Here is a 27,069-nt window from a genome sequence, read left to right as displayed (position 1 = left end):
TAAACCTTGTGATGGGTGAGTAAAAGATATTACTGTTGACCCTTGAACAATGTAGGAGTTAGGTCAGCAACAATGTGTTGACTCTGAGCAGTAGAAAATCCAAGCATAACTTTTGACTCACCCCCAAAACTTAACTCTAAATAACCTACTGTTTACTGGATGCCCTACCAATAACATAAGCAGTCAATTAATACACATTCTGTATGTTATATGTACAACAGAGTATTCTTACAATACAGTAAACTAGAGAAAAGGAAATGTTTTTAAGAGAATCATAATGAAGAGAAAATATCTTTACTATTCACTAAATGAAAGTGGATCATCATAAAGGTCTTCATACTCATCATATTCACGTTGAGTAGGCAGAGAAGGATGTGGAGGGGTTGGTTTTGCTGTCTCAAGGGAGGCAGAGGCAGAAGAAAATCTGGGTATAAGTGGACGCACATAACTCAAACTCGTGTTGTTTAAGGGTCAACTGTACTTTTTCTCTCTTACAGCTCTGACTTCCTAATTTTTTCTTTCAATTTTTTTAACATGACTTCAATTTAATCTGCAAATACCTCAGTGTGTACCTCTAAGAGAAAATACTTTTTAAAAACATAACATTACTATAGTTATAACTAAAAGTTAAACAATAATTTCTTAATGTTATCTAATATTCCATCCGTGTTCAAATTTTCTCAACTGGATCACAAATATATTTTGTCACCTATTAGGAGACCTATTTAGGAGAAGGACAGTGCTGCTAACACCATTATCTCATTTCGAAGTCAGGATTGCTTCACAATATTTATAGGAAAGCACCACAGTAGATGGAAACTTCCCGAATTAGTAAGTGCCAGATTCATCTCGGCCCAGGATTGGATCAGGTGATTCCTCACCACTGTGTCTGGCTAATAAAGTAAAGGCTGAGCATTTGTGGAAGAAGATACTACATTGAACCTTGCTTATACATATATCTGGCAGCCTATCAATTCCTAGACACATAAATAATATGAATTGTATTAAAAAGCCAAAAAAAAAGAAAACACAGAAGATAGAAACATATCTGCACCTAATTCAGATATGGGGCTAGCAACAAGGACTTTAAATAACTATCATTAATATCTACAAAAAATAGGAAGGTGGAGAAAATGTATGAAAAGAGAATTAGAATTTGTAAAAATTTTAAATGAAAATTCCAGAATTTAAAAATATATTTACTTTAATTATGAACTCAATAAGTGGATTTAGGAGATTAGACACAAGAATATGTCACTTGCAAAGTAGAAGACATGTAGAAAATATTCAACAGAGACATGTAGAGAAAGAAAAAATATACAGGAAATAGAATAAGGAATATGTGGGGAAAATGTCATATTGTGTAATTAGGGTTTCAGAAAGAGACTCCAGAAAAAAACATGCAAAAGAGCAGAGATAATGGCTAAAAATTTTGCTGAACTGATGAAAATGATTCACCCACAGAGTTAAGAAGCTCTGCTACTGCCAAGCAGAATAAATATAAAGGAAATAGTTATAACGAAATGCTGAAAGGCAAAGAGAAAACCCTACGAATAGATTAACAAAAGACATATTACCTTCAGAAGAGCAAAACTAAATCTAAAGCTAACTTCTCAGTGAAAATGATGGGAAGCCAGACGATGAAATGACATCATTCATAAGCTGGAAGAATAGAATCTACATTTAAATCATGGGAAAATTAAAATATTAATAAGACATAAAGATGTTTTCAAAAAATAAATTGAAAGGATGGTACACTAAGATAGTTATAAAAGTTATTACAGTGAGTGCTTCAAGTGAGAGATAAATGATTGCAGATTTGAACACAGAAATGCATATAGAAAGAGGAACAGAAAGGGTAACTTCATTACATGTAATACAAATATATGTAAAAGTAGAACACATAAAATAATTATTTAAATTAAGGGGGTTAAGTCAAATAAAAGTGTTTTAATATTTTAACATTGTTAGGAAATAGAAATCCAAAATTTCTTAAAAGTATAACAATGAAAATCCAACAAAATAAAACATATACTGCATTAGGAAAACAATTTAACTTCAGAACACAGGGGAGAAAATGAAAAAACTGAATTTTCTTCTTTATAACCTACACCAAAATCAACTGCAGTTTGATTGCAGACCTACTTGTGATAAGCATAACTACCAACCTTTTAGGTAAAAATAATAGAAGAAAATTGTCATAACCTTGGGTTAGGCAAAGAGAAACATTAATTGTAAGTTTAGACTGATATTTCCAATTCAAATTTAAGACAGCAATGTTTTCAGTTAATACTTTATTTTCATAGTTTGCCTCTTTTTTTCTTTAGCAAAAAATTCTGGCTTCTAATGTCTTTAAAAGAAATTATGATTGTTTTACTACGGTTTCAGAAAACTATGCCATATTCTTACTGAATATGATTACTGAATACACTTCACAATTTCTTTGGACTTTAAATGTCTCTTCTTTGTGTGTTTTAGCCATCAACATGATATATGATCAGTTTTAACTATTTAATTTTGTTGTATATTTGTAGGGATTCTTTTATTTTTATTTTTTAATTATGTAAATTGTTTAGAAGTTTTAAAATCAAAACTATTAAAAATTCAGAGAAATGTAGCTTCCATCCATGGAGTGCACATACGTCTATATATAAAATTCCGTCTTAATAAGCAATTATTTATGCTGTTTTTATCACTCTTCCCCTATGGTAGTGTACCAGGCCCACTATTCCACACCTTGCTTTTTCACATGTGGGCTATATCTGGGTATTCCCCCACAGAAGCAATCGGAAATACTGAAAAAGTTGTAGGAACATTTGTCTTTAGGGACGCTTACAATCCAGAGAGAAATAAGGAACAGTGGTTGTTGACAGAGAGCAGGGTTTGGAAGCAGTTTTTATTTTTTAATTAAAATTGGTCTAGGTTCATATTGAAGGTCTTCAGGCAAACATGCTATACCTGAAAAGGCCCCTACAGAATGAGGCTCCCTCAAAAGCTATCCTTTGGTCTCCAGACATTGGGTCTTACAACAAGAATGGAGTAAAACTTTTGTGGGTTTCTCAATGCTCCCGTTAGAAGCCCCAACCTCCTGGACTCTAGACATATTAAAAGGATTAGGTCTAGAGACATTTGTCCTGTCAATTGCTTTTTTCCTAGAGCATAATAAAACTTCTCAGATCTTCCTAAGAAGCGCAAATATTCCAGCCCAGACTAGGTCCTCAGGTTAAGCCCTAAGGTCCGTGGGACAGAAGAACCTTCTCCTTTTAGGTACAGTCATCCCTCCATGTCTGTGGGTTCCACATCCATGGAAGTCAACCAGCTGGGGCTTGAAAATATTTGAAAGAAAAAAGAAGATAGTTACATCTGTACTGAACATGTAGAGATCCTTTATCTTGTAATTATTCTCTAAACAATATAGTATAAACAGTATCTATACAGCATTTATATTGTTTTAGGTATTATAAGTAATTTGGAGATGATTTAAAGTATACTGGAGGATGTGAATAAGTTATATGCCAATACTCCACAATTTTATATAAGGAACTTGAGTGTCCATGCAGTTTGATATCTGAGGGGTCCCTGGACACTCCCATGGATACTGAGGGATGACTGTATTTACAATTCAAGGAGGAAAGAGGCTTGGAAACTTGGAAACATGTCTAGGTGGTAAAGGGCCCAATGCATGGGACAATCTGGCTCCTCCAGAGGTTTTATTTCCCTTCAAAAGGTTGGAGTTTGACTCCAGCACATTATACTTCTAAGGGGGGCCCGGCTACTTGTGCAGAACACTTGACCTGGCTCTTATGGCACCCCAGGAGACATGACTAGGGCAAGAGGACCCACATACTTATTGTTTACTGTGAGATTTTACTAAGAAATCTGTCTCTGACCCAGACAACTTCATGTGCATAATTAGGATAATTTTAATAAAGATGAATATTAAATATGAATATCTATTACTTTTCCCCGTATACATATACTATAATATAAATGAAAATGCTTTAATTATTCCTTGCCTTTGGATTAAATCTAAGGGGAGCCTTCTTTAATTAGGCTGATGTATAAAACATTCACAGATTCATAAAATATAATATGAAAAATTTCATGTCAAGTAATGACTGTTGATCATTGGGGAAATGAAAACTCCTTTTAAAAGTATATTTTTCAATCTAGGTTGATGCTTTTAAGTCCTTTTTTAGTCTAGGAGAGACAGCTAATTACTCAGACAAGACCTGACTCCTTTATGATTGGAGGCAAAGGATAAACGAGAACACAGAGATTTGGGCCATGCAGAGTTGGAAAAGTTTACTGTTTTGGGGCTGCAAACATAAGAGGTAATATTGAAAAAGACTTGAACAAAAAAGCCTCTGCAGGGATTAATTGGTTAAAATGGGGACACAATTCTAGAACAGAGACCAGATTTAAGCCGATTCATTCTCAACTAAGTGTTGTTGCTTCAGATGGCATGATGGTAGCCAAAATTCAATTGAAAGAAAAAAATGCATGGGGATGGAGAAATAATGAGCAAATGTGGGCTTGAGGACAATTCCTAGGAAATAACTTTAGGTGAGTGCAGGCACATCAAATTGACAGGAAACAAATGAATCAGAAGTCTATTCCTTCTTTTTATTGCTTACTAAAAAATTCTGTGGGTATCAAGACTGCCTGTAGGTCCTTAAATTTTCCCAGCAGAATAAAAGGTGCTAAAAGCTGCTTACCCTCCACTAAGGACAAGATCCCCCAAACCCCATCAGATGTGGCCCTGGGAGATGATGTCAAAGGGAGGGCCCCCACAGAGGGTCAAGCCAGAGTCAAAGGATGTCACACAAGGGAATCTCCCCAAATAGAAGGGCTGGAGTCTAATTGAGGGTCTTTCCACATCCTTCTGGGAAAAGGGTGCTTTCTACAACTTGGCCATCAGGTTTTCATCATTGCCGTAGATCAGTGACTGCAGCATGGACCCCAAGCTTCCCTTTCGTCAGTTGCCGTTTTTCTTGTGATTATCGTAATCATGCCCCACCATTGTATACTTGGTATATACATGCAGGAGGCAGATAGCTTGTTTTTAATTTTGTAAGCAGGTGGACCAAAAAGATGACATGCTGATGGAGAGAATTTTGTCATACCCACTTTGAGCTGTCACACCCACTTTATTGTTGGACTGTCTCTTGGGGAGAAAATGCATGTGTTTTACATGTACGAAAAAATGCATTTAAATATGTGGTGGCCAGAGGAGTGGACAGAAATTTGTATTGTATCCTCCATAATATGCGGTTGTTACTGGGAAATGGCTGCAGGTTTACGGCAGCTATACTTACTTTAACAAATACTTGTAATGGCAAGTATTGATTATGAGTAACAAAATACAAATTTCACTATTAATTTCTCTATGGTAAGGTATTGAAAAGAGCTTGTGATATTCTTTCTCAACTAAAGAAGGTACTTTGAATTTAACTATCTAGAATAATAGTACAGTCTCAAATTTCCCTCTGTCAATTTGTAAGTCAGAGATGCCAAGAACAGAAAGTGAGTTCAGAAAACCATCTTCTTCCTTTCATATTCAGATTTAGTTCTATATCTTCAGGATACTTTGGGAATCTACACACTTCTTGTTATAATGGCCATAGATAACATGTCAAGAAAAGGAAAATGCAAGAGAGGTCAATTCAAAAAATGTTTCAGGAAACTATTGCATAACCTTTAGCAAACTCATGTAGGGCATTTTCCAAAAATAAATAACCACCTATTCTTAAAGACCTGAAGATCTGAGAAACTACAAAGGCCACTAAGACTGCCCAAGAATTAGTTTGTCCAACTCCCCTACATTTAAAAATGCCTGAATTATGTGGCATAACTAATAAATCAGTAAATCTTATGTATGAATGAAAGGGATGTATAACAAATTAAGTATCAAACAAATTAATAGTTAGAGCTACCAATGTTCCTGTAAAATAAACTATGATCATAAATCTTCACAGCATAGTAAGTGTAAAATTACCTCATGTATATCATTACAAATGTTTGGTGACCTTAATAAATCATTTCTTAAACATAAGTAATGAGAATTTAAATTCACACACAGCTACTTAAAAAGATCAAATGTAAAAAATGAGATTTTACTACAAATAATATATTAAAGGCTGTGGGACCATATTATAATACTGAGAATTGAACACTGAGTCACTCAACTTGCAAAACATATGGGCAGAACCTCTCAGTAGCCTTGAAAGGAAACCTCAGCTGTATCTTGTATAACTTAGTGATGGCCATATGTATCAAAATATCTGCTCTAGATGATGGGCAATAATTGGGCAATTTAAAACATTGTCACTTTGAAGTAGTTTATTCTTCCTTATGCCCAAAGCAATAACATTGGGGGCAGGGACAGGGATAGGGGTTATAGAAGCCTTGATTACTCTCTGTGAAATATACAACTGAGTGAAACATTTGCAACATGTTAAAGTTGTTGGCAACTAAAGGGAAATCAGGAAAAAATCAAAATGCCATTTTTTTTTGGCAGTTTCAACAATGAAAAAAGGGAACCACTGTATTTTATGTACAAAGCAGGAAGACCATAATTATCTCTCTGCCCCTTTCTTCCTCTCTTCTCCTTCTGGAACTTCTACAATGAGTATGTTGCCTGCTTGAGGCATCCCACAGGCTCCTTAGGCTCTGTTCACTTTTCTTTAATCCATTTTCTTTCTGTTCCTTGGCCTCAACAGTTTCCATTGCCCTATCTTTAAAGTTTGCCAATCCTTTCTTCTGTCTGCTCAAACCTATCTTTGAATCCTTGTGAATTTTTATTTTAATACTTTTTAGCTTTAGAATTTCTTTTGGTTTATTTTTAGTTTTTTTCTATCAATTTTTGTTATTTCTATTTTATTCATGTATCATTTTCTTGACATTCTCCATGCCTGAGTATCTTTGTCAGTTGTTTCAAAGTCTTGTTAGCATGTTCACCATCTGGTCCTACTTAGTGTCAGTTTCTGTTGTTTTTGTTAATAGGTTATACTTTCACGTTTTTCAATATGTCTTGTGATTTTTTTTGGCTAAAAACTGGACATTTGAATATAATAATGAGGTAACTCTGGAAATCAAATTATCCCCTTTCCCCTTTGTTTTGTGTGTGTGTGTATCTTGCTATTTAAAAAAAAAATGTTTTGAATTGCTATGGGCTGTCTCTGTGCCAAGGATCAGCCTGAAGAGTAAACTTCAGGTCTTCTTAAGTTATTTCTGAGGTAGTGCTTTGCACAGTGTCTTTTTTTTTTTTTTTTTAATTGTATTTTGTCCTGTCACCCAGGCTGGAGTACAGTGGTGGGATCTCTGCTCACTGCAACCTCCACTTTCCAGGCTCAAACAATCCTCTCACCTCAACCTCTTGAGTAGCTAAGACCACAGGTGTGTGTCACCATGCCTGGCTAATTTTTGCTTTTTTATTTTTGTAGAGATAAGGTCTCACCATGATAAGCCAGCTGGTCTTGAACTTCTGGCCTTAATTAATCCACACACCTCTGCCATCCAAAGTGCTGGGATTACAGGAGTGAGCCACCTTGCCCAGCCTGCACAGTGACTTTCTAATTTCTCCTATAAATATAGTTGCTTTCGAATATTTTTGTGTTTCATGTCTGACTCCCAAAAGGGGGAAAATAAGAATGACAAAGAAGTAAAGGAGTGTTCAACCTTTAAATACCCAGACAGTCACTTCCACTGGAAAGGAAGGGGCTTCCAACAATGAGAGGAAGTACAAAAATAGCTCATCTTCTTTGTCTGCACCGCTGTAATCAGAAGCCCCAATCAGTGATTAGATTAAAAAAAATTCTTGATATTTGGAGAACGTGGTCAATTATCCCACCTTGATTACTGCACACTGTGTTTAGGGTGCTCCAGGAACATGTGGCCGGCTTCCAGCCATGGGGCTGGGATAGAGACTGTGTAGCTGCTTCTGGGCTAAGAGCTGAAATTGACTGCAATTAACTGCACTTTACTGTCCAAGCCTTCCCCTGGAATTTGCAAGCCGTCCAGAGACTCAGGAGTTCCAAAATAGTTACGTCCAACAGATTATGCCAGTGCAGTTGCTGTCTAGGTGGGGAGACAGATTCCTGGGGCTTCCTACTTTACCGTACCCCAGATTCCACACACTACACGTGTGTAGTAAGTTAGAGATACAATATGTGTACTAAATCAGTAAATTGTAATTGTGAGTCCGTGTGGAAACACTGACCTTTTGAAAAATATTTTTCACCATTTTCATTTTGATAATGGAAACATAATTATATTTATAGCCAAGGCTAACAAAATGTGAATTTTAGTTGCTTTTTGAAAGTCATGTTACAGGGAAAAAATTTTGCTTTCAGATGAAAACTCATTGGTTGCCATGCAGAATAGAGTTATCTAAGAAAAAAAGCAGATGAGTTATAAGGGTTGAAAAGTAGATTAAAACTCTATAATTTATAGAGAAGGCTATTTTTGAAGGCAAGCAGCTCAGAGCACAATCCTGTTCCAGAAGATCAATTTTTAAAATTAATATATCTATTTATTTATCACCTGTGATCCCTGAGGGCATGAAGAAGTTCCCAGAAAGCATAGTTAAAATGCCGAAAGACTGAAAGAAAATTGATGCTTACCTGGCATTGCTCTTTATGAGTGGTGATTAATATTTTGTGAAAGGCCATGAAAAATTGTATCATAAATGCATAACATACTATATTATATCTACTGTGTCCACTTACTCTTTTATAATATATAAATGGGAGAATTGCTATTTTGGAGGAAAAAAAGGTGGAGATTTTTCTGCATCTATTTAATTGTTTCAAAGTCAGTATATCTGAAATACAAAACACAGCTTATGTCCTTCCTCACCTAGAGAAGTCCAAGTGCCATTTACATTTGTCTTACAGGCAGAAGTTGAGGTAGAGTAGAGGCAGGGATGAGAAAGAGATTCCAAGGGCTCTAGATGAAGTGTCTCATCTTTGCTCCGTCATGCTCCCGCCTTCCAGCAGGCTGTGGATGTGTTCATTCATTTCTTTAGCCCCTAATAGCCAAAAATAGCCCTTTGTGAGAGGCAGGAAGGTTAATAATGTCATCACTAAAAAAGAAAAAAAGAACAATGCATGAATGGATGAGAATTTAAATTGATTTGGCAGATATTATTGTACTAGTCAGAGTTCTCCAGAGAAGTAGAATCAGTGGATGTAGATACAGATATACACATATAGAAAGAGATGTATTGTAAAGATTGGCTGGCTCACACGATTATGGCAGCTGAGGTCTTACAGTTTGCTGTCTCTAAGCTGGAGGCCGATGAAAGCCAGCAGTATGGTTCCCGTCCATGCCCAAAGGCCTCAGAGAGAACCCAGGGAGCTGGCTGGGGCTTCCCATCACTGTCAAGGGGAGGGCTCCCATTCACAGAGGTCTCTTTCACACTCTCTCTCCTACTCTTTCGTGTTTACACACACAGATTAACTCTTTGTACGGTGACAACCAACTTTTCTACCTCCCCTGATTTCAGTCAATAAAGATGTGAGAGGAAAACATAATAATTTCCCACAAACTAAATAACAATACTGGGTTTCTCTACCCGCATTTCCCCTTTCTGGCCGTTTTTTTTTTTTTTTTTTTTTTTAGCTGTGTCTCTCTTCTCTTCCTAGTAATGGTCCTTGTTAAGTCTTCTTCAGCCATCTCACCACTATGCCTGCTCTAACCCGAGTGGTCTGGGAAGCTGCGGGAGTGGGAAGCGTCAGGCTCCTAGTGAGGTCATAAGCCCCTTGCTGGTTTGGGATCCTAAAAGAAAGCCCCCACCCCGGGTGACTGGCTTTTCTGAAGGATTTGGATGTTAACTGCATTGATTGCCTCACCTGGAGTACATGCATCCTCATGTATCATGTCCCACACCGGTCAGGCCACATCAACTTTCCCAAGCCATGTTGGAATCCTGGCACTTTTTTTTTTTTTGGCTCCATATTTTCCCAGTCCTTCAAAGTTACTGCTCAAAGCAAGTGACCAGTTTTGTGGAAGAAGGGATCTATTTGCCATTCTTGTTTTACCATTTTACCTTCCTTGCTTCAAGGCATAAATAAAAGAAAACAAAAATTTAAGAAGTAATGCAATGATGGATTGGTCATCATTATCTCTCCATCGTTGGAAGGACCACTTCTGAACTATCTGGCAACATTCCTCCACTTCTGGGATTCCCTGGTTTCCTGCTTGACGTATTTGGTTTATCTCACCATATTTTCCTTAACATGGAATACATTTCGTGTTTGGATATGAAATCTTCTTTTGATGCTATTTCAAACTTTATTCTTCTCAGTTGCCTATGACACCGCAAGCCCTGGGAGCTGAACGCTAGGATTGGTTGGAGGTCTGCGGAGGCTGAGCCCTCTGAGGACAAAAGCCCTGTGAAACAGATTCTGAGAGATGTATGTGAGGCAAACACGTTCAAGTCTGTGGGTTTTAGTCAATCTCCTTTTTCTAGATCAAATCCATTTCTTTTATTCTCTGATCTGTCAAAATCATTTTGACCCCTCAAAATAAACTGTTTTCTTAATAAAAATAAACACTTGGTTTTTCTCAACACTCACTTATGCCCCTGAGAAGTCGTGATTATGGTCTACTGTCTTAGTTTTTTAAATGTCTCTCTCCCTCGATTGCTGGATCCTGGAGGAATAAGTTCTGATTAATCCCTATGCAACTCTTCTCCTGTCCCTCTGAAGTGTTCTGCAGCCCCAGTTTTGTAAGGCACCTGTGCCCAATCCAGACCTCTGCTTAAAATCTTAGAATTTCTCTCTTATGCCCAAAGGAGAATGCCTAACTTCCTCACACGGTGTAGCAAACCACTCATGATCTCATCCTTGCGAGTATTTTTAGCAACACTTCCTGTGCTATTCCTTGAAATATACTCTGAGTCACGAACAATTACTTGCCATTTCACAATACACTATATACATCTTCACAATACACTATATACATCTTCAGTCTGTTCCTGAAATATTTTTCTATTTTCCAAACTCTCCTTCCCTCACTGTCTTTTTTCCTTCCTTTTTTCATCTCACCTTCCTTCTTTTTTTTTCTCACATACAATCTTCTTAAACATCTGCTCTCCCACACATATTCTCCGATGATGGGGATACTCACACGGGTCTTATATTCCTGCTTGTTCCAGATACATTTAATCATTTATGCTTCCAAGATGTCTTCTTGTCATGCTACACTTATTACTATGTTGGTTAATTGTCACATAGCTTCTGTTTTGTTTATTTTTTCTTGATTCCTCATGGGGCTGTGCTTATAATTCCTTCACTTAGGACAGTATTTGCATAATAGAAATGTAACTGGTTTTTTATTCATCTCATCAAAGCTCTTTCCTCTGGGAATCTAGCATAGTACCTCAACATAGAACCTGTTCAATAAATATTAATTGAATAAAACATGCTTTGTAAAGAAAGAGATACCTTTTTGAAGGAGTGTGGATCAAGAGAGCAAATATTGACTCCCATTTTTGTCTCTTGAGAGCTGTAGCCGTATCACCTTGCCATTCATTTTCTTCACCCTCGTTTTTCTCCAGTGGAAAATGAGGGGATTGCTTTGGTTTGCTCTGGCATCCCTTTCTTCTACAATTCTACCAAGTGATTTAATATTGTGTGGGGTTAACTTTGGTTTCCATCTCTTCATTTTGAAATCTAAAGAGTTTTGGAAATAACTAAATAGAAAAATAAACATGTAATCATTATATAGTTTCACTGTTTCTAGTCATTTTAAAGATAAAATAGTCTTAAATTCATGTCTAGTGCCATCGAGACTGACTTAATCATTATTTTATTCACTAAGCAGTAGTTTTTTTCAAAAGTAAAAATGTTTTTCTAAAGGAAAAAAGTAATAGTCATTGAGGAGACATATTGTGTTGCTTAATTTTGCTTTTGTTCCAGTGTAAAATTAAAATGGAAAAATATAGGTAAGGAAATTGAAATATTTTCTTAAACATTTCTGCTATGAGTTTATGAAAGTTTGATACAAAACTTTTCTTTGATGAATTATTCTAGTTTCAATGACTGGAAAAATTGATATAAACAGGAATAACAACCACTAGCCCTGGCTTCCAGAACCTCCCAGGCATGTGCTTCCTATAGTCCTTCTGTCTTATGGGATACGGTTCTGTTCTCTGTCCCCACCTAGATCTCATCTTGAATTATAATCCCCACATGTGACAGAGGGACCCGGTGGGGGGTGATTGGATCATGGGGGCAGTTTTCCCCATGCTGTTCTCATGATAGTGAGTGAGTTCTCACAAGAACTGAGAGCTGATGGTTTAAAAGTGTGTGGCAGTCTCCCCCTCACTCCTTCTCTCTCCTGTCACCTTGTGAAGAAGGTGTTGCTTCTCGTTCACCTTCTGGCATGATTGTAAGTTTGCTGAGGCCTCCCTAGCCATGAAGAACTATTGTGGGTCAATGAAACCTCTTTTCTTTATAAATTACCCAGTCTCAGGTAGTTCTTTATAGCAGTGTGAAAACCGACGAATACATTGTGGATCTGAGCCTTAAAAAAATTATTAATTTTTGTTTCATGCTTTCTTGAGAAGGAGAAACTTGAAAGTCCTAGTGAATACAGCACTTCTACCCTTAACTTGGTGACTAGCCTGCTCACAACCTGATGTTTTCCAAACTTCTCTGAGTTCAGTGCTAGATATAATCATTGCCATTATTCTTTTGAATTGTTTGTATCATAGGTGCAAATATTGATTCAGCATACATTATTTATGTTGTCCTTTATTGAAAAATGCATGTCTCTGTGTCAAAATCTTATTTCCATTTTGAACATTCCTATATCGTTTTGTTTTTTTTATTTTACTATTTTTTTTTTATTTTTAGACAGAATCTCAATCTGTTTCCCAGGCTGGAGTACAGTGGTGTGATCATAGCTCACTGCAGCTTTGAACTCCTTGAACTAAAATAATCAGCCTGCTTCACTGTCCAGAGGAGTTGGGCCCACAGGCATGAGCCATTACACTTGACTAATTTTTTTTTTATTTTTTGTAAAGATGGGATCTCATTATGTTGCCCAGGCTAGTCTCCAACTCCTGGCCTCAAGCAATCTTCCTGCCTCAGCATCCCAAAGTGTTGGGATTACAGGTGTAAGCTACTCTGCCTTGACTGAAAGTTCCTATTTTAAAATTTATTTTTAACATGTATTAATGGACTGCTGCCAAATTTAGAGAATAAATGTAAGTGACACGTTTAAGAAATGATTATTTTGGTAGTAAAATAATGAAAGCTAAATTGCAATTAATTATTAGTTTATCCCTTTTGTACAGTTTGGCAAAAGACTCCCACATACTGAAGCAATAGTATCCTTGATTATCTTTCTAAATTTGTCAGGTAATTCCCAGATGGCTTGAACAAGTCATTTTGGTTCTTTTGGTTACATTCTATCACCTATGAAATGAAGGGTTTTGACTAAATGTATGAGATTCTAATATTCCACATTTAATCACTAAATGTGACATTGCTTAGGACTAAACACTTGGAGGAAAATTCAATATGAGGTTGAAGGAAGTGAAGAGAGAAACAAATACTAAAGACAGGAGAGAAAAATGATAGATAGATAAGATAGATAGATAGATAGATAGATAGATAGATAGACAGATAGATGATACATTTTATAAATGTGCTCAGAATTTTTCTTAGGTTACTTTGTCTTATATATTTTCTCTTTCTTTGGAGAGCCTCTGAACCAACCACATGAGGAAGCAGAAGTGTGTTACAGCTGACAAATGCAGTCAATTCAATCATGAATAACAATCAACTGCTTGTCAGCCTCAACTTTAAAAGTTTAATTTTAGAATCCCACATGGATATTGCTAGTCAGAAGAAAAGAGAAAACCAGATTTTAAGGTCTTACAAATTATCATATGACATATATAACCTAAAATTTAACCAGAAGCAAGATACAACATTAAGACTTTCTAATCCTTTTCCTCTTTCCCCCTAGAAACATATTTATTATGCTATCAAAGTAGTTTTCATACCACATATCAGCCCCTGATGGAAATATAGTAAAATGTCTATAATCTGTGGCACTGAGAATTAGGAATGACAGGGAATATTAAAAGTTACTGGTATTCAGATCCTTTTTAAACAGTATGTATTGCTGTTGCATCATAATATTGCATTGTGTCTTTCAAACAAATATTATTTCCACAGAGCAGAAATTATTCTGGTCTTGCTAATAATGAATGACACCATACTTGCTAATTCACAAACTCTTCAAATTTTATTGTCCTCCATTGTGAAGTGGGATTAGTATGAAAATTAAATCAGACATGAAAAGCTCTAAGGATAGGACCCAACACACAGGCATGTAGAAGCGTTTTTATTACCATGTTGTCAGTCAAACCCAGAGAATTTCAATGAATTAACTAAAATGGCAGTTTGCTAGTGATGAGGTTATTATTAGAATTTAGGTCACTGTCTATAATTTCTCTTCTTTTTGCCCACAAATGCTCTCCAGGTTACAAGACAACTGAGAGAGGCAAAGGCTAAGTGTAGGTATCTGTGAGGGAAAAGAGAATGGAAAAGGTGAAAAGAATGTAAACGTGGATTTTCTACAAAACTGGAACCCACCATCTGGTAACTGAGAATAGAGTAGAACACAGGTTATAAAAGATCACAGCAGATGGCAAGGCCTGGTTGTGAAGCACGACTATTATTCATAAGGAAGAGCTGAGTATTTCTCCATCAGCTATTTACGTTCTGAAGCATGCTCCAGTGCTGACTACTGTTGCTGAGCAAGGCCTGCATGTTCCAGGCCGTCTTGTAGGGGTCAGAGTCCTGTGCAATCTTTCGGGTCGTCTGTTCGAGGGGTCAGCCCATTTGTCCCTTGCAGCCAGCAGCACCAGCAGCACCCAGAACCTCGCTCCAGAATCTGCCCACCAAATCCAGACTTCAGCGGACTCATTCAGGAGACGCTGGAATCGGCTCAGCACCAGTGATTATTGTTAGTCCTCAACTTTTTTGAACCTCTGGGATGTTTGTCTGTTTGGCAAGGTTTCCAGGTGTACAGGATGAACATCTTGAACATTGCCAGATTCATTGGAAAAGTCGACAATATAAATGATGAAATTGTCTTCTGGATATAGAAATTAGAAAATCAAAAGTTTTCAGAGCATTTCCTTTTGTTTCATGTTAGAGATGTACGCTGTTGCCAGATTGCAGTGTGTAATATCCTGTGGGAATCTCACCAAAGCTTGTTCACAAGTTCCCACCTGGAGACAGCCAAAGTGCATAAATTAAATGATGAATGCAAAGAACCAGGAACAGCCTGGAAGAAAGAAACAAGAAACCTAAAAATGATATTCTTGGAGTATAGTTTAATAATTCCTGAGCCAAAACATGCCTTAGCATTCTACAGATTCTTGCAAATCCACCCATAAAAGGGGATATAGTACACCCATCCTTATGGGGGAGAGCAAAAAATAAAACACTTAAATTAATTTTACAGGATCAGTAGTGCATTATGTTTTTGCATTTCATTAAATTGTTAATGTATACTAATGTGAGTGAAAATCTAACATTTTAAAATATCTTTGTTATGAGTTTAGGTGTCAGGTAAAAGTCTTAAATGGGTATTTATTAAAACATTACTGGGCTGGGCACGGTGGCTTATGCCTGTAATCCCAGCACTTTGGGAGGCCGAGGTGGGCGGATCACCTGAGGTTGGGAGTTCGAGACCAGGCTGACCAACATGGAGAAACCCCATCTCTACTAAAAATACAAAATTAGCCGGGCATGGTGATGTGCACCTGTAATCCCAGCTACTCAGGAGGCTGAGGCAGGAGAGTCGCTTGAACCTGGAGGTGGAGTTTGCGGTGAGCCGGGATTGAGCCATTGCACTCCAGCCTGGGTGACAGAGCAAGACTCTGTCTAAAAAAAAAAGAAAAAGAAAAAAAAAACTTAAATTAGCAAGTTACTATATACATTTCTTTTCAAATTTTATAACTTTTAACAGTTCTCTACTTATTATGAATAAATGTATTATGTCAGTAATAGCATTATAATCTGGAAGTTTTCATTTTCTCAGAATATTTATGAAAGTATTTTTATCAAAGAAAAGGTTTCCTTTGACTACACATATGCTGTTTCCTGTTTTATGGCTAATCAATTCTCTAAGTTAATTTAATGAAAAGACCTATAAAATAACTTTATCAAAGTCCAAGTATTGAAATATACGTCAATTAAGAAGGAACTCATTGAACTTACGTAACGAGTTTCCTTATGATCTAAAATTATTATTTGAGTTATTTTAGCGTTCTTCACCCAAAGCTCTAAAACCAACAGTGAATTATAACCGGGTAAGTAACAAAATGACTAAACATCATTTGCAAACACTGGACTGGATGCTGAGTTGAGTTACATAAAGTGTGAAATGCGTGATCCTACACTCCCTCTGAGGTATTTTATAAGGGGCTACAGTCTTAACATGCCCCAGTGCAAACACCCAAACCACCAATTCAACATTAACAAAAATCAAATCATACCAAAGTCAGTGAGAGACGAATCAACAGACTTTATGTAATATGGAGGCTGATAAGTCGAATTTTAAATATGTTTTCAGAATAAAGTGTTTTCTTTTAAGAGTCAGCAAGTGTTGCTTCTAGGGAAACAGGCATTTGCAAATCTTGATGAAGGCTGCTGTTTTCTGAAACTCTGCTCTAAATGCTTTTGGAAAGTGGTGAGAATATTTTCACAGGAGCTAACTTCTCTAGTGAAAAATGGGATAAAGGTTTTTATTCGTTTTGTTGTGAAGATCAATGTAGGTAGCAGGACTTTCATGAATTCTAATAGCCCTGACGGAAGTCATCTGACACCAAGAATGCACATTTATTTTAAAAGAGAAACTCATTTCAAAGTATGTCTTTTTATTTTTTATTCTCTTTTTAGTTTTTGTTGTTTTCTTCTTAAACAAGTGCCTTGGGCTCAATATCTGAGCATTCTCTTATGGGAGAGTTGGTAAAGGGGTGTCAAGGTGTGGTGTGTGGCTGCTTCTGGAGCTCCTGATGACCATCATGGGCCATGGCACGTTGGGAACAGCATGAATCCAAGTATGTCTGTGTGTGTGAGCTGGTGGGGGTACAAGAAGGGGATAAAAAAGAAAAGCCAAATGATAAAGAATGATGTTATTATAAGTCCAGATGAATTTTGCCATAAACAACATTGAATACTTTGGAATTGTGGCCTTCCTCAGAACCAATGAGGAAACGCATGGTGTTTTGGCATCTTCAGTGGAAAAGCAGCAAATCAGAAGTTTGCAGATATTTAGAATCTCCCAGTTTCCATTTATTCCAGACCTCCAGTGTTGGTGGTGAAAATAGTGTGGCAGTATACTTGGAGCCTCAGCACCAGTGGTAGTTGTGGCAGCTGAGTTCTGCTAATGAGGACAATGTACAAGGCAGCTGGACTAAACCCTGAGGTTGAGTGTTCTAATGTTCTTATAATGTTGCAGAAAGGATCTGAAAATGGAGGAATGAACTGCACACTAACCTCACCTGTGGGGCTCAGAAGCACTTTATTTCAAATATTAAGTGAAATGCAGCCTTATTTTTGTATCTCAATCTGGTGAGATGCCTCAAATTTGATAAGCATACCAACCAATGTTTATGGATTCTACTTATCAAAATTAGGTTCCTTAGAATTATTAGCCTAAGATGCAATTAATTTAAATTTATTCAAATAAAAGACAATTTCTGAAAGTGTCTTGCAAGCTGAGAGAAGAGAGCCAGTAAAGGCGTGGAGGCAGGAGTGCATCAGCCACAGCAGGTGGTACAGGTGGTGGGTGTGGGGGCGGTAAGGGGAACTGAAGCCTGATTCTGGAAGAGCTTATGTAATACAGCTGGGTGTGTGTACAGGCTAAATTTAAGTGCTCATAAAAGAATCTTGGATTTGGAGGTGTCATGATAAAAGTTATAAAACCCCCATATCCTAAAGATAAAAATCTTTAGGATAAAACATCTAGCTAGTGATATGTAAAACTGCAGTGAGGAGAAAGAAAACATAAATAATAATACTGTACTTTTCTTAGATTTATGTTACAAAAAGTTGATGTCTATTGACAGTAGTAATATTGGTATATGTGTATATGTATATGGTACTTTTCTTAGATTTATGTTACAAAAAGTTGATATCTATTGACAGTAGTAATATTAGTGTGTGTGTGTATGTATATGATGGTGAGCTGGGAGCTGGCCTCACGCTTGCAGCTGGCCTGTGGTGTTGAACAGAAGAAATTTCACATAACACATTAGACAACAGCACTCCAAAATGTCATGCAGCAGAGCAAACAATACCCACCTCACAGTGCTGCCTAAAAACATGTAAACAAGGAGAGTGCAAACTAGAGAAATGACTAAACACTACTGTCTTAGTCAGTTTGACTAATACCTCAAACAGGGTGATTTATATATGGCAGATATTTATTTCTTATAATTCTGGAGGCTGTAAAGTCCAAGATCAGGGTGCCAGCAGATTTGGTGCCTGATGAGGGCCTACTTCCTCTTAGATTTTGTCTCCTAGTTGTGTCCACATGGCAGAAGGGGTGAGAGGGGTCTCTGGGGCCTCTTTTATGCGGGCACTAGTGCCATTCAGGAGGGCTCTGCCCTAATGACTTAGTTACCTCCCAAAGACCCTACCTCCTGTGCCATCACTTTAGCAATTAGAGTTCAACGTATGAATTTTGAAGAGACACAAACATTCAGACGATAGCAACCCTATTCTGAGCTATTATAAACAATAGGTACTTCTTTACCAAGTGCATGTTTAATCCCACTCCATGCCTTCCACCTTTTAGATAAAAATTGTATGGATAACTTATTATAGAAACCCTCTACAGAGAGCACCCTATCTAGAGCAAAACAATGATTCCTTGAATCTTCACTCTAATCCTCTAATTTCAAACCCAGTTCTATAACAAGCCCTTCCTAATGGGCTTGACACCCCATGGTTTCTGATCATGTGAAATCTCTGTTGTTGCATCAGCTACTGATAAACAGAAATCTGTTCAACTACAGAAGTGTCCTTAAGACCTTGGCTGGCCAGCACTGGCAATAGTAACATTCTAAAAAGAGGTTAGGCATTGTCCCTACAGTCTGTTACTCCTACAAATGCCATGAGGAGCTACTACTATTTATTGAGAGCCTATAAAATGTAATGAGTTTGATAAAGTGCTTAAGAATTGTTACATTTAACATGTAAGTCATAACATCATATGAAATTGTTTTAAGTGCTTTGTATATCATAACACATTTACTCCCACCACACTCCTATGAAGTAGGTATTTTACATTTTATAGAGGAAAACATATTAACTAATTTCATCCTATTCAACAGCTCTGTGAGGATAATATTGTGTTTTTGTTGTTGTTGTTGTTGTTGTTTTGAGATGGAGTCTCGCCCAGGCTGGAGTGCAATGGCCATCTTGGCTCACTGCAATCTCCCAGGTTCAAGCGATTCTCCTGCCTCAGCCTCCCGAGTAGCTGGGATTACCGGGGCCTGCCACCACGCCCAGCTAATTTTTGTATTTTTAGAAGAGACAGGGTTTCACCATGTTGGTCAGGCTGGTCTCACACTCCTGACCTCAGGTGATCCACCCGCCTCGGCTTCCCAAAGTGCTGGATTACTAGGGAGTAAGTTCACTAGGGAGAAAGGTATGACTGAAAATCCCATTCTTTGGATCTTCAAAACTCACATTTACTCATTTAAATTTCCCTCTCTGTTTATGTTTGGGTTCAACTCAATGACCTAGTTACTTCTACCTATTGTCATTTAAAAAATTATGCACCACACCTAAGGCTTGAAAGAACAGGAAAAGGAAAATTTGTTGTGAGAAATCACACTACTCACTGACACCAGCATGGAGTCTAAATCCAAAGCAGAATTCAACTGATAGCCAAATGCTGAAAATAGGTGAACTTGAGTTTCCTGGACTATAACTCAGTAACATAATTAATAAGTCTATTTGGTGATCATCTTGGTATTTTTGTGTTTAGAGAAGTTGCTGCAACAAATATACAAAATAACTTCCCAAATTTATATGTAAATCACAGATGACTGGATGGAAGACCATATTGGTTTTAAAGGTTATTATAAAAGTGTCACAAAGAAACATTGCTTTTAATGTGTTACCCATATTTTCTTCTTGCTTTATAAGTTGTACAGTCTCTTCATTATTCTTGAAGCATTCTTGAAGCACTATCAGCAACACATGTCAGGTTTCAGCTAAAATCAAATTTATAGAAAGCCTCAGGGAGCATAAGATATTTAAGAAGGAAGCCATTCAACAGCATGTCTTATCAAGGGACACAGGGCAGATTCCTGGATGAGTTCCCATTTTAAAAGGATGGGAGAGTTCCCCGTATGTTCTGAAGGTTGTTTAGTGTGTAAATTTCAATGTTCCCAACAGAGGGAGCTAGAGATTTTCCTCAGATGAAGAGTGAGCTAGGATTTTTGGAAGTTTTAGCATAAGGGATTTTTTTTCTTACATTAGTTGACATCTGCTCAAAGACTTCTCTCAAGCTTGTGTACATGGGTAAGATACATTAGACCTGAAGACTGGTATCTTTGGTAAGCACATTTGAATGATCAGTGTGTACTTTTCCATATTGGTATTTTTCTTTCTCACAAGAATTTAACTATCTTCATGGATTATGAATGTTAATGTTTGATTATTATTCATTTTATAAATAAGGGTAGGAGCATAAAAGAGACATATATTTTTTCATTTTCCAATACTTCTGTTAACAGTCTTTTTCCAGGGATCTTTCTGCAACTTTTAACACTGTTTATTATTTTTTCAAATCAGAAAATAAATTTTAAAAAGAAGTTCTGAGACGTAATATAGAGTGTTCTCATTTGTTTTTTTGAGAAGGCTATATTCTCAGGAACAATCTTCTGGTACCACCTGCTCTTCTAGAATGTGACCTTGCCACTTCCCCATGCGCTTGGACCAGGCAGACCTGCTCCTGTTTCAGCCAACACAGTATGGTGAAAGTGATCTGGGTGATTTTCAAGGCTGTCAGAAAAGGCCATGCAGCTCCCACTTGATTTTCCTGAGGCCTTGACAGCAGAGTGAGATGTCCTTTGTCATGCTGGAGGGTCCACAGGGAGGTGCTGATGGGCATCACTGTTGTTTCCCAGAAGCCATCAGCTCTGTGAGGGAGTCACCGTTTGCCCTCAGGACCAGCCTTCTGCCAACCGAGTTCCAGGCGTGGTATCAGCATCCAAGAGGAGCAATGGAGCAGCCAGCTGATTCTGCCAGACTCCTGAGCTTCTGGATCCATGAGCATAGTAAAATGCTTGCTGTCTGACACCACTAAGTTTGAGGTAATTTGTTACACAGCAGCAAGAACTGAAAATGTTTGCTCATGAAATTAGCGAAAGGTTTTAAAATAATGATATTTAGCCTTCATTGGAGTGCACATTGCATCCGTTCAGCCTTGATGAAAAATAACTTCATAATGCATTAAGGGTCTTAAAACCTCCAGACTTTTTGACTCTGTGGCACTATCCCAAGGATATGATCAAATAATGTGTACATTATTAATGCCTATATTATTTATGATAATGGTAGTGGCATATAAACTCTTCAACATTAAGTAAACTATTCAACAATTTTATTCAATTAAGTCATAAACTTATTAATTTGTACTATTTAAGAGTTTTTAATAGCATGGTTGTGAATGACTGTCCAACCATGAAACAGAAGCTACTCCATGTATTTGAACACAGTTAAGACACAGGGAAATTTATAGAGAATTAGTTTCACTGGTAACGTAAGAAGTGAGAAGCCAAGCAGGGGATGCAGAGCTCAGCAACCTCACGCTGAAGTGACATAGGAAAGAGTCCCTGTCACCAGCACCCAGGATTGGGGTTACCTAGCAAAAATCAGAAACACAGCAGGCCTGTCAGAAGGATTTGCAGGCACGGAGGGCACTCTCACATGGCAGGTTTTGCCATCTGTGACAGCAAGAGAGAAAGGAGACATGGCCTGGATTCTCTCAGCCCTTATCCCCTTATCCTCCATTCAAACTCATCTAGAATCTTACTGACCTAGGAGACAAGCAAGCACGGGACTCAAAATAAGCCCTCAGAGGTGCACAGCAGGGCGGCAGAAGGGCAAGAAAAGTCTAAGGAAAGAGGCCTAGGACCAGCAATACAAAGTGAATGCAAAAAATAAAGTGAATGCTTGAAGGCAGGCTGTAACGCGCACACCTGGACACTTGCTTTCACGTGCCTGTAAGATGATTAGAGAACAGAATTCTAAATGGTGGATTATTCAAAAGTGATTTAACTCTATGGTAACTTTAACTTTGCAAGTTTGACTTCCAAAATCTTAACATAATTGTTGATATTGGTGAACTTTGTTTCATAAGACAAGATTTCACTAGACCAATTAATTTTTTATAAATTCTCATCACAGAAAAAAAGACAAAATTTTAACTTAAAAATATATTGTTGACACATAATAATTGTATATATCTATGGGGTAAAATGTGACATGTTGATACATGCATGCATTGTGTAATTATCAACTTTAGGTAATTAACATATCCATCAGCTTAAAATGATCATTTCTTTGTGATGAGAACATTCAAAACCTCTCTTCTAGCTATTTTGAAATATATAATGCATTAGTTTTAACTCTAGTCATCCTACGATGCAATAGAATGACAGAACTTATTCCTCCTTGTCAACAGTACCTTTGGACCCATTGACTAATCTCTCCCCTGCTCCACTCTCCCCTCCCTTTCCCATCCTCTGGTAACCACTATTCTACTCTCTACTTCTATGAGAACAACTTTTAGATTCCACATATAAGTGGGATCATGCAGTGTTTGTCTTTCTGTTCCTGGATTATTTCACTCTCAGTAGTGGTTCTCCACTCCTAGAGGCCTCTTTCCACTCCTAGAGGTCACCCTTCACTCCTAGAGGTCGCTCTCCACACTAGAGGACACCTTCCACTCCTAGAGGTTGCCCTTCACTCCTAGAGGTCACTCTCCACTCCTACAGGCCAACTTCCACTCTTAGAGGCAACTTTTCATTCCCAGGGGTTACCCTCCACTACCAGAGGTCACCCTCCACTTCTGAAGGCCACCCTCCAGTCTTAGAGGCCAGCATTCATTTCTGGAGGCTACCCTCCACTCTTAGAGGCTGCCCTTCACTCTTAGAGGCCACCGTTCACTCCTGGAGGCCACTCTCCATTCTTAGAGTCTGCCCTCCCCTCCAAGAGGTTGCCCTTCACACTTTGTGGCTTTTCTCAGCTACCAAAGGCTGCCCTTATTTCCTTGCCGCATAACTTTTTTAGCCATTACCAACCTCATTGAGCCAGCAAGAAAAATCTCCAGAATGAAGAGTTCTACAAGACAGAGTCTTATATAGGAACATAATTCTAAGAGTGACATCTCCTCACCTTTGCTATATTCTCTCGGTGGGAAGCATGCACTCGAAGAGAGTAGATCCTACAAAGGTGTGAACACTGGGAGCTGTGGATCATTCGGGGGTTGACTTAGAGTCTGTCTGTAATAGATCCCGTGGGTAAGATCTACATACACTATTTATGGCACAACTGTATAGCTAAAAAGGAAATATGTTCAAAATAGCTGGTCCTGAAAATAGAAAACCATAAGTAAGAACTTTTAAATATTTTGTCCCATGGCCCAAATGAACATCCCTCAGAACCACATTAACTTAGAGTTAGTTTTCAGGAGGGTATTCTTAATTATAGCAGTAATCTAAAATAAATAACTGGCAGATAAAACAGAAACAAGTACCCCTCAACAAAATCCAACATTATTCCTCTCTCTCTCTCTTTTTTTTTTTAGATGGAGTCTCGCTCTGTAGCCCAGGCTGGAGTGCAGTTTCACTCCTGAAGCCAGCGAGACTAGGAATCCACTGGCAGGAATGAACAACTCGTGAGGCGCCACCTTTATGAACTGTTCAACACTCACCACAAAGGTCTGCAGCTGAAGTCCTGAAGCCAGCGAGACCACGAACCCACCGGGAGGAAAAAACACCTCCGGATGCGCCGCCTTTAAGAGCTGTTACACTGACTGCGGAGGTCTGCGGCTTCACTCCTGAAGTCAGCGAGACCACAAACCCACCAGAAGGAAGAAACTCCGGACACGTCCTAACATCAGAAGGAACAAACTCTGGGCACACAATCTTTAAGAACTGTAACACTCACCACGAAGGTCCGTGGCTTCATTCTTGAAGTCAGCGAGACCAAGAACCCACTAATTGCGGACACAGTATGGTTTGAAAGTGAATGAGTGTGTGTGTGTGTGTGTATAGTATTTGGTTAAATATCTTTATGTAAAGAATGTGGCATTTGGTGTGAACTTTTAAAGAGCTCTTGAGATCACACTATATACAAAAAGAAATTAGACTAATGATTTGAGTTAGACTATATCCTTAATTCAAACAAATTTAGAAAAAAGTGAAACCTTCTTATACATAGACATAACCTATCTATTTTGACTATTGGTCAATTATGATTTTTAAATTATCTTTTTAAATCCAATATATGGTGTTTATTTTCTTTTAACTTAACATACATCCGGATTTATTGTATTGCCTTTTTATGCTAACATGTTGCGGAAATGCAAACATTTATGTTATGGTGAGTTCGTTTATACACTTTTGTGTTTATCTCAAGGAAGTCGGAAATGTCTTAATCTTTTAGACAGTGAAGTTATGTCTTGTCACAAAGACACAAATGCAAACTAAATGTTAAGTGTTTTATTTAAATTTTGTCAAATTGCCGTAATAATTCAAAGAACTTAACACAATTTCATGGGAATCTTCAAAATTTCTCTGGGGAAGGTTTTAGTACAAGAATTACATTTTTATTTATTATAAGAATAAACTTTAATTTTAAACGCTTGTTATGGGCTCTAAGTAAACTTAGTATACTCTTATCTTTTACAATTTGAAAGGATTTAAACAGTAACTTGGTGAACTATTTTGGCCTTTTATCAAAATGGTGATAAAACTTGCAATTTTCTGTATACTCTTGCCTATTGCCAATTAGGGAAAGGAAAAGAGAAAAGGAATTACTAAAGAGATGATAGAATCTTTTAATAATTTGAATAAAAGTTTTCAGAATTAAAATTTATCTAGCTTTCCAAAAGTGTATTATTTGTGGGCTATCCCCTAAATCCAAAGATTTTAAAGTAGAAACAATAAGAAAATAAGATACCACTTAACACTTTCAATTTGTCACCAAACTGCCAGAGATTAATATGATTAAAAGAGAAATAGAAGTAAAACTCAAGTAGAATTTTGCTATGACTGTATTCCTGAAAAATTAGAGAATTGAAAAATATTTGTATTTAACTTAAATTGAATATAGATTTTTTTTTTACTTTTTGCAAATAATATAAACTTTAATGATGATATTCCATTATGTGTCAGACACTGGTTAAGTATTTACACAACAAATTAACTTTTCAAACTCACTTTATAGTATCCACCACATGGCTGTGTTCTATCCAACAGAGTGTGAGTTGATTATGTACACCACTGTCACGCCCTGCACATAAATACCTTCCTCCTCTTTTGACTAGACAGAGACAAATACAGTATCTTGGAAACCATTTGTTGAAGATGGTCATCCCTCCAGATAGAACAAATGTGGGCACTGACTCAGGTCTTGAACAGAGCTTTTGTTAATCAGGCACATCCATTGTGGAAGGAGTTGGAAATGAGCTTTTCTTATAAATAAGTAAGAACATATATTAACACATCATAAAATTTGGAGTTTGTGTATTTTGAATTGTTTTGAACTAAAATGAAGGCTAAGTAAAATATTAATTTCAGAATTAAGTGTAAAACAATGAGGAAATGAACATATTTTTAAACATTGTAAGAAAAATTAAAACAATTTATTAGCAAAATCCAATGGTAATTAATAATACTAGATAACTTGGAAGTATAGTACAAGAGAAACACCAGAATTAGTAGTCGATATCAATAGGTTTTCGTTTCTATCTCAATTACTATGCAATTTTTTGTAAGTTACTTAAGATTTCCAACTCCCAGTTTTCTATATGATAAGAATAATAAGACTTTTAAATTTGATTCCAATGAGAACGGAATGACATAGCATGTATCTAATCAATTGCAGTGTACAACAGAAAAATAGTTGTTAGATAAATTTTAGTTCCCCTTTAAATAAGGTAAAGTTTTTTTTAATATCACAGCCTATGTAAGACTGTATCTCTCTACTGACTTTAACTTCATTTGTTAACATAAAAATTCAGTCTTAATTTATTTTAGAAACAATTATGTACTGTTACATTCTATAATTATATTTTAGAATTTATACTCTGACTAATTGTTTTTATACTGATGAATGCCCATGACATTTTCTGAAGATGATTACTTCAGTTTTACTTTTCTTATGATCATTTTAATTTTAAAACAGTGATAAAAGTAATAGCTAATGTAGTTACAGGTATTCACATAATACATTTATTATCCTATTTAATCCTCACAACAACCCAAGCAAGTAAGTGTCATTATTCTAATTTTATAGATCAATTAACTAAGATTTATGGAGACAAAGTAATTTATGTTATATCCACTCAATTAGTAAGTGATAGAGCTGTCTAGAATCATATTACTTTCCACCATCTTTTTCAATAAAGTCATAAGTTTAATTTAAATAAAAATCCAGGGACTACTACATGAGTAGGTATGTGTGGTAATTCATTTTTAAGGGTAAATGACTGTTGGGTAAAATGCATGTAGACACAAATAATTGGATGCATTAATATGACACAATTATTTTGAAATGTGACTGAAGCCTACAGTTTAGGCATGGCAAGGAAAGAGAACCTTACAAAGGGCCTAAGATGGAAACAGCTTTCATTGTGCTTGAGAAATTAGGATAAAGCCAGTGTGCTCAGAGCATAATGGCTGATGTGCTGGAGGTATTTTAAAGGCAGCCGTATAATGAGATGCTCATGCAGGCTATGATCAGCCTACATAAAATTTTGTTTTGAGGGAAAAATTTCTAATTTCAGAGA

General features: G+C 36.9%; 1 long non-coding RNA gene across 1 annotated transcript in view; it reads left to right on the top strand.

Moving 5' to 3' along the window:
* LOC129524112 (uncharacterized) overlaps window positions 1-25,205 on the top strand; it is a 182,765-nt gene extending 157,560 nt beyond the window's left edge. The window contains exons 7-8 of the long non-coding RNA XR_008667766.2: window positions 21,179-21,364; window positions 23,863-25,205. This is a non-coding gene — a long non-coding RNA (uncharacterized lncRNA). The remainder of the gene's footprint in view (window positions 1-21,178; window positions 21,365-23,862) is intronic.
* Window positions 25,206-27,069: the final 1,864 nt, after the last annotated feature.

Source organism: Gorilla gorilla, chromosome 7 (genome assembly GCF_029281585.2).
Source record: "Gorilla gorilla gorilla isolate KB3781 chromosome 7, NHGRI_mGorGor1-v2.1_pri, whole genome shotgun sequence".
Taxonomy (NCBI): domain Eukaryota; kingdom Metazoa; phylum Chordata; class Mammalia; order Primates; family Hominidae; genus Gorilla; species Gorilla gorilla.
The sequence above is the reverse complement of the archived record's forward strand: the minus strand, read 5'-3'. Positions and strand labels throughout refer to the sequence as shown.